This window comes from Palaemon carinicauda, chromosome 4 (genome assembly GCF_036898095.1).
Source record: "Palaemon carinicauda isolate YSFRI2023 chromosome 4, ASM3689809v2, whole genome shotgun sequence".
Lineage (NCBI taxonomy): Eukaryota > Metazoa > Arthropoda > Malacostraca > Decapoda > Palaemonidae > Palaemon > Palaemon carinicauda.
This window is the reverse complement of record NC_090728.1, coordinates 180,937,864-180,945,632: the sequence shown is the minus strand read 5'-3', so window position 1 is coordinate 180,945,632 and position 7,769 is coordinate 180,937,864.

Sequence of the window (7,769 nt, the reverse complement as noted above, 5' to 3'; positions counted from 1 at the left end):
ATATTACAGATACTTCCATTTTAAAGGTGACGCCAGGAAAAAAAACTTGAGTCTTTCATGGTCATTCATAAATTTGCAAATAACAAATGAAATCTTATGCGACTTTTAGGAATCTCTCACATTCACAAGGGACGTCTTAATGCAAACTTTGGTGATTTACATCAAAGCGGCCTTATGTCAACATGAGCCCTTTCCCTCGTGCAGTAGGATATGAAAGGCATTAGGACACCTATAGTCCATTTCTTTTAGCAAGTCATATTTGCACCGACTCGCAGCGGTGCCCTTTTAGCTCGGAAAAGTTTCCTGATCGCTGATTGGTTGGACAAGATACCAATCAGCGACCAGGAAACTTTCCCGAGCTAAAAGGGCACCGCTGCGAGTCGGTGCAAATATGACTCGCTAAAAGAAATGGACTGTAGTATAAATCTCTGGACTCTACAGGCAAGTACAATACATGCACTGTAGATTACAATCTCATGTCTACTAACTCGAGGAGAGGACGTACAGGGATTTTCTTTCGCTCTCTCTTTCTCTTCATAAATCATTTTAGCTAATGCATATCAGTAATGCTTGCAATATATCACACGTCATACCTGCAACAAATTGAGTGAAACAATAATAAAGGTTTGATATTGAAAGGAAGCACTTGTGACTGCTTTCTATTACAATTTGTTGCTTGAATGATTTGTAAACTTCAAAGTCATTCTTTAAAAGAATTGCATTCGACACAAATCTAATGCAACTTTGCAATAACCAAACTTCTTGGTCCTTAAAACAATGTCTAATAACAAATATGCTCGAAATTAATGTGTGTATATATATACACACACACACATATATATATATATATATATATATATATATATATATATATATATATTATATATTTAAAATTTTTGAGAAACATTTAAGCATAGAAACACACCATTTAAATGACCGTCATTTGATAAAAATTAGTAACATATCCAAATGAAAAAAGGATTAATTTTACCACCGTTTCACTCTTCTGTGAGAATAAAATGTCAATATTTCATTAATCCTCAAGTTTTCCGGCTTCCAGTGACCCAGTGTCATTTGCACCAAACATCTCAGGCCTCTGCAATTTGCACCAACTTTTTTCCCTTGCACAAAGGGTGGCTCGAATTGGCATCCTGCACTATAAGACCTCATGAGAGAGAGAGAGAGAGAGAGAGAGAGAGAGAGAGAGAGAGAGAGAGAGAGAGAGAGAGAGAGAGAGAGAGAGAATCAAACCATTTTTTTATGGCCATTAAGACTTTTGAAATAAATTATGATTCCCAGAGAGAGAGAGAGAGAGAGAGAGAGAGAGAGAGAGAGAGAGAGAGAGGAGAGAGAGAGAGAGAGAGAGAGAGAGAGAGAGAGAGAATCAAACCATTTCTATTATGGCCATTAAGACTTTAGAAATAAATTATGATTCCCGAGAGAGAGAGAGAGAGAGAGAGAGAGAGAGAGAGAGAGAGAGAGAGAGAGAGAGAGAGAGAGAGAGAGAGTCAAAACCATTTCTACTATGGCCATTAAGACTGAAATAAACTAAGATTCCCATATAAATTATAATTCCCAGAGAGAGAGAGAGAGAGAGAGAGAGAGAGAGAGAGAGAGAGAGAGAGAGAGAGAGAGAGAGAGAGAATCAAAGCCATTTCTACTTCAGCCATCCGGACTTTTTGTTGCAATAAATTAAGATTCTCATTTTATCACCGCTTACTTGAACTCCCTGCAACGAATCTTGATTAAACAAGCACAGTAAAAACTCTAAAAGACTGGACTGACCGAAGAAGAGATAAAAGAGAAATCTTAAGAGTAAATTTCAATATGATCGGTGGCTTTTGAAAAATATCTATAAAGAAAGAATGAATAAAATGTTCACCAAAAAGTATATAAATTATTGTTTTTGAGTAACTAAAAATTAAAATCAAGATGTGATGTTGTAAATTGTTAAATTAGATGGATTTGTTTATTGAAAAATGCAATTAGATGTAATTATACTGTAAATATTGTGATTGTAAAGAAGATGTAATTTAACTTTTTAATAAAAAGATAAAAAAAAAAAGATTTTCTAGGTTGGCGAAACCTGAAACAAAAAATCTAAACCACGTGCGAAACTCTTCTCGCCGAAATGGCAGAAGGCGAAATAAAAGCGAGGCAGCACTAACCTCCCTCCCAATACTTGCGGTCTGTATTTAGTGCCGTTTCAACCCCAGCGGGTTTGCCCTAGACTTGTGGGGGGTGGGGGTAAATTCGTCTAGATAAAAACCTTTACTCAGGTGCCGAAAAGTGTTTATTGGGATCTAGGGTCCTTCGTATTGGGGGAGGTCGTTTTATAGCTTGTTGCCAATTCACTTAAAGAGATGAGAGGAGAGGCGACGGAAATTAGGAGCAGACTTTTCATTTCTTTTATTGGTCTCATTCGTCGTGTTTAGTGCTGTCCAGATCTCAAAAAAAAGTACCGACTAAACAGCTGAATCCTAAGGGAGTTGTATTAATTATTTTTGCCTTCGTCTAAATCCTGTCTATGGTATTTCAATTGTATAAAAACTCTGTCCCTGATTTACTTTATGTATTTAATTTCACACAGAAACCCGACACAAGACCATATAGTGAGCCTTCTTGAAACCCAGTACAGCAATAGTATGATTAAACACTATCTTTACCATCGGACATAGAGACACTCAGGTTTTGTCCTTCAAAATCTTATGATATAAAAGCATAGTGTATTACAGATGGCAATGTGTCAAAACTTATTTATAAATGTCCAAATGCGAAGCTTCTATATATATATATATATATATATATATATATATATATATATATATATATATATATATATATATATATATATATAAAATAAACCAGAACTACTTGACTGAATACAAGCAAAGCAAAAAGACAAAACTTGCCGCTTCGTTGGCATGAATGAAAAACATACAAGTAACACAGCATTGAAGAAAATTAACAATGACGCTGCTACATTACAAAAAGCAAAAGAAACCCCTCATCAGGGAGAGGAAAGAAAGAGAAACGTTGATGTTTATAAGTGTTTGAGACCCCCAAGGGACCTAGTTAGTAGGTAATCAAAATTTCTTCCGAGTCCCATTTTCTGTTGTCGCATCTGGTGCTGGGGAAACTCAAGTACGGCTGACGAAGTCTCAGTCTACGCGTAATGACGTGAGTGGATCGTAAAATCTCGAATGGAAGGGCGAGATAAAAGGGAAAAATCGAGGCAGGAAACATTAGACAAAAGAGTTTGTTTACAGTGCATTAGTAACAACAACCAAATCCCGTTTTTATCGTAGTGCATTTGCATGATTGGTGAATTACAGTGGATAAATATCAATTTTCAGTTAGTCAAAAGAATAAAAAAAAAAATTATTAACAATACGTAATCTTTAAATGGATATGACCTTCAACACACTGAATATCAGAATACTTTCAAAATTACTTTTGATAAAAGTAAGATGACATTAAACAAAAGGTAACTGAAAAAAAAAAGAAAAAAAAATAGATGGAGAAAGGTAGAGGGTTCGTTCTTATTTCCATACTTATATAGGAGACTTAACAAAACAATACCCAACAATGTGATAATAAAGAAACAACTAATAAATATAGTTGAAAAAAAAAAAAAACTTAGGAAGCGTTTCCCTTTGGTTCATCTTCAAATATTGAACAGCTTCCGTTCAAAACTCAAGTTCCGGAAGTTACGGTAAAAGGTTTGGTACCCTAAGGGCAACTTCTGTAAAGTAATAATTAGGGCAAAAAGTCTTTTCTATACAAAGACCATTTTTGTTTCATATTAAACAGCGACTGGTCATGATTTATTCCTTTGTTGAAATGTTTGGAAGACAATATTATTTCAAAAACCAAACTTAAAAAAAAGAAACACTATCATGAACAGATGAAAAGATTTATTTTAATTTTTAATAATATAACGCCCATGAGATACACAAACACTAGCTGAACTCTAGACACATACCGTATTTCTTTTAAAAGATAATCACAAACAACTTACTACCAGATTCTCCTCATCTCTTGGAAAGTGAGTGAAGGAAGAAATTGAAAGAGAAACTATTTAAGGAAATTTTATTGAAAAGAGCATAGATTTGAAATAATGCTTTTCTATCACTATCTTATTTCTCTTCCTCTTGTTTTGTTAAAGTTTGTATAGTTTATTTAGGAAATATTTATCTTAATGTTGTTACTGTTCTTGGAATATCTTATTTTTCCATGTTTCCTTTCCTCACGGGGCTATTTTCCCTGTTGGGGCCCCTGGGCTTGTAGCATCCTCCTTTCCAACTAGGGTTGTAGCTTAGCAAGTAATAATAATAATAATAATACTAATAATAACAACAAAAACAACAACAACAACAACAATAATAATAATAATAATAATAATAGATAATAAATGCTTATATTCGATTAATATAGCACTAAGAACCCATAAAACCCGTAAATACTGGAAAAATACCAAAAAAACAAAAACAATTATGCAAATGTCTCTCCCCCAATTGTTCTCAGGCTTTGTATGTGTTGATTTAAGAACTATTTCACATTCGCCGTTACATCTTTTTACAGCCTCGCATAACAGCATAACGCGCGGCATAACGAAGTCTATAAGTGTATTATGGCAAAGCATAAAACCAGAGCAGGCCTCGGTCGCGCACCAGATGAGCCTAATTAACAAAAGACGGTTGCTATCACAAGGAACTCTAAAAGGCCCCCTAAAGAACAAGGGGATCCGATGCTCTTTTCGGCGCGATAAGAGGATCCAGGGTATAGAGGCGGGTCTCCTGGTACTGGGGGTTTCTACAAGAGATTTGAACCCTTTTCGAGAGTTAAAAAGAAAAGGACACCATGTAGACAGGGTGTAAGGAAGGGCATAGGTGTCTTCTGCGTGTCTGATGGAGGGCGGGGTAGGAGGTAGGGGTGAATGAGACGCGTTTTTTAGCATTATGCTAATGCATTGAGTAATGGCTACTAACTTTCCATGTTTATTACTCAAGAGTGAGACGGGTGATTCTTTTCCTTCTGAGCGGTTGAAGAATTCATTATGACAGGGACGAAGAAGACCAGGGACGGTAAGAAGGGAAAAGGGGGGAATAGAGAATTAGGATCTTGTTGCATTGAGGGACAACGTTTGGGAGGTCAATGGTATTGTTTCAGAGATTCATGTTTCTTTTCTAACAATGGCCTTCACAAAGAATTCAAAAGTTTTACTTTTTTCATAGTAGAAGCAAAATATTTAAATAATATTTTGTTTCATTCGCCAAAATCGAAGATTTTGCGAAGGGTATGTATTCACCCCTGTCGTCTGTTTCTTAGTTTATTAATTTGTTGGTTTGTGAGGAACTTTACACAAAAACTACTGTACTTATTTTGACCAAACTTGGTAGCCTAGTCAATGTTGGGTATGACCAAAGGATGAATCTAAAATTTTGGGTAAAGTTAATCAAAGGACAAGTACGCAGCAGTACTTTAAAAATAACCGCAATGTTAAGTAAATTGCAAATATTTTGTCTATTGGTTTGTTTATAAATGTAATCATACTAAAATCATTAGGAATAATCACGAGATGTAATTGGTGTTTCCACAAAATAATTTAAAAATTAATACAAACTGAAAAATCCAATTCCAAACAAATACGATCAGAAGATTATGAAGACGGTTCACCTTGCCTTTTGTGTCACTATACTAAATATTTAGTGTCTTTTTACGGTACAACTTTTAAAGCGAACTGCTTTATTCAAGACTCCAAGTTTTGCAGATATTTTCCCACCGCAAGGATTGGAAAGCTACAGACATTTAATATAGTACCCTGCACACTTCTTCACTTGACTAACCAGTACCACAGCGGTTTTAAGAATTGGCAAAATCATCTACATCGTTATATTATTATCATTATTATTATTATTATTATTATTATTATTATTATTAGCCAAGCTACAACCATAGTTGGAAAAGCAAGATGCTATAAGCCCAAGGGCTCCAATAGGGAAAAAATAGCCCAGTGAGGAAAGGAAATAAGGAAATAAATAAATGATGAGAACAAAATAACAATAAATCGTTCTAAATACAGTAAAAACGTCAAAACAGATATATTATTATTATCATTATTATTACTTGATAAGCCACAACCCCAGTTGGAAAAGCAGGACGTTATAAGCCCAGGGGGCCCCAACAGGGAAAACAGCCCGGCGAGGAAAGGAAACAAAGAAAAATAAAATATTTTAAGAGAGTAACAACATTAAACAAATATTTCCTATATAAACTATAAAACTTTAATAAAACAAGAGGAAAAGAAATTAGATAGAATAGTGTGCCCGAGTGTACCCTCAAGCAAGAGAACTCTAACCCAAGACAGTGGAAGACCATGGTACAGAGGCTATGGCACTACCCAAGACTAGAGAATAATAGTTTCATTTTGATTTTATATAAATTATAAAAAGACTTATGTCCACCTGTTCAGCAAAAAAAAAAAAAAAAATTTGCTGCAACTTTGAATTTTGAAGATCGGTTATAATAATTTGCATATAATTCATTTTATTTCAACAATATATTTTTGGGGAAAAAAAGGTGAAATTGTCAAGTAACATTTAACTGACTTGAAAAGAAATGAATAAGATTTTAAATCAAATGACATTTCCAGAACGAAAAAAAATCACATGAATTAGTTTTTTATTAAAATTGTCGACCTCAATATACCTTACTGTTGTTAAAAAAAAAATTAAAAAAAAAGCAATGTATCAATATATGTAAAAAAAAAAAATAAAAAAAAGCAATGTATCAATATATGTAAAAAAAAAAATATCAATTTCAGTTCAATTGATAAGTTGTCCATCTTTAAGTTAAGGATTTTGCCCATGTCTGCCTCCTCTCAAGAAGCCATCCTGAAATGATTGAAAGAATTTTTATTCACATCTACAAACCATTTTCAAATTACCAATAACAAAATTCCCATAAATATGCGTTGTGGCTCCTACCGGAGACCATTTACCTTTTACCCAATCAATTTTTTTATATAGTATACAGTTATCTAGTCTTCATTCAGTGCTCTTTTTTTTATTCAAAGGCCATTTCCATACACATTTCCTTTCAGGTCACCTTTCCAATCGTCAGATGTATAAAGATAAAATCCTATTTTTGTATGGCTACATTATCTATGAATAAAAGTTTAAAATGGGAATTCATTCACTTTACAGTTTTACCCAATGGGAATTCATTAACTTTTCAGTTTTACACAATGGAAATTCATTCACTTTTCAGTATTACGCAATGGGAATTAATTCACTTTTCAGTATTACGCAATGGAAATTAATTCACTTTTCAGTTTTATGCAATGGGAATTCATTCACTTTTCAGTTTTATGCAATGGAAATTCATTCACTTTTCAGATTTACGAAATAGGAATTCATTCACTTTTCAGTTTTATGCAATGGGAATTTACTCACTTTTCAGTTTTATGCATTGGGAATTCATTCACTTTTCAGTGTTATTCAATGGGAATTCATTCACTTTTCAGTGTTATGCAATGGGAATTCATTCACTTTTCAGTTTTACACAATGGAAATTAATTCACTTTCCAGTTTTATGCAATGGGAATTCATTCACTTTTCAGATTTATGCAATAGGAATTCATTCACTACTCAGTTTTACACAATGGAAATTTATTCACTTCCCAGCTTAACGCAATGGGAATTCATCAACTTTTCAGTTTTACGCAATGGGAATTCATTCTCTTTTCAGTTTTATGCAATGGGAAT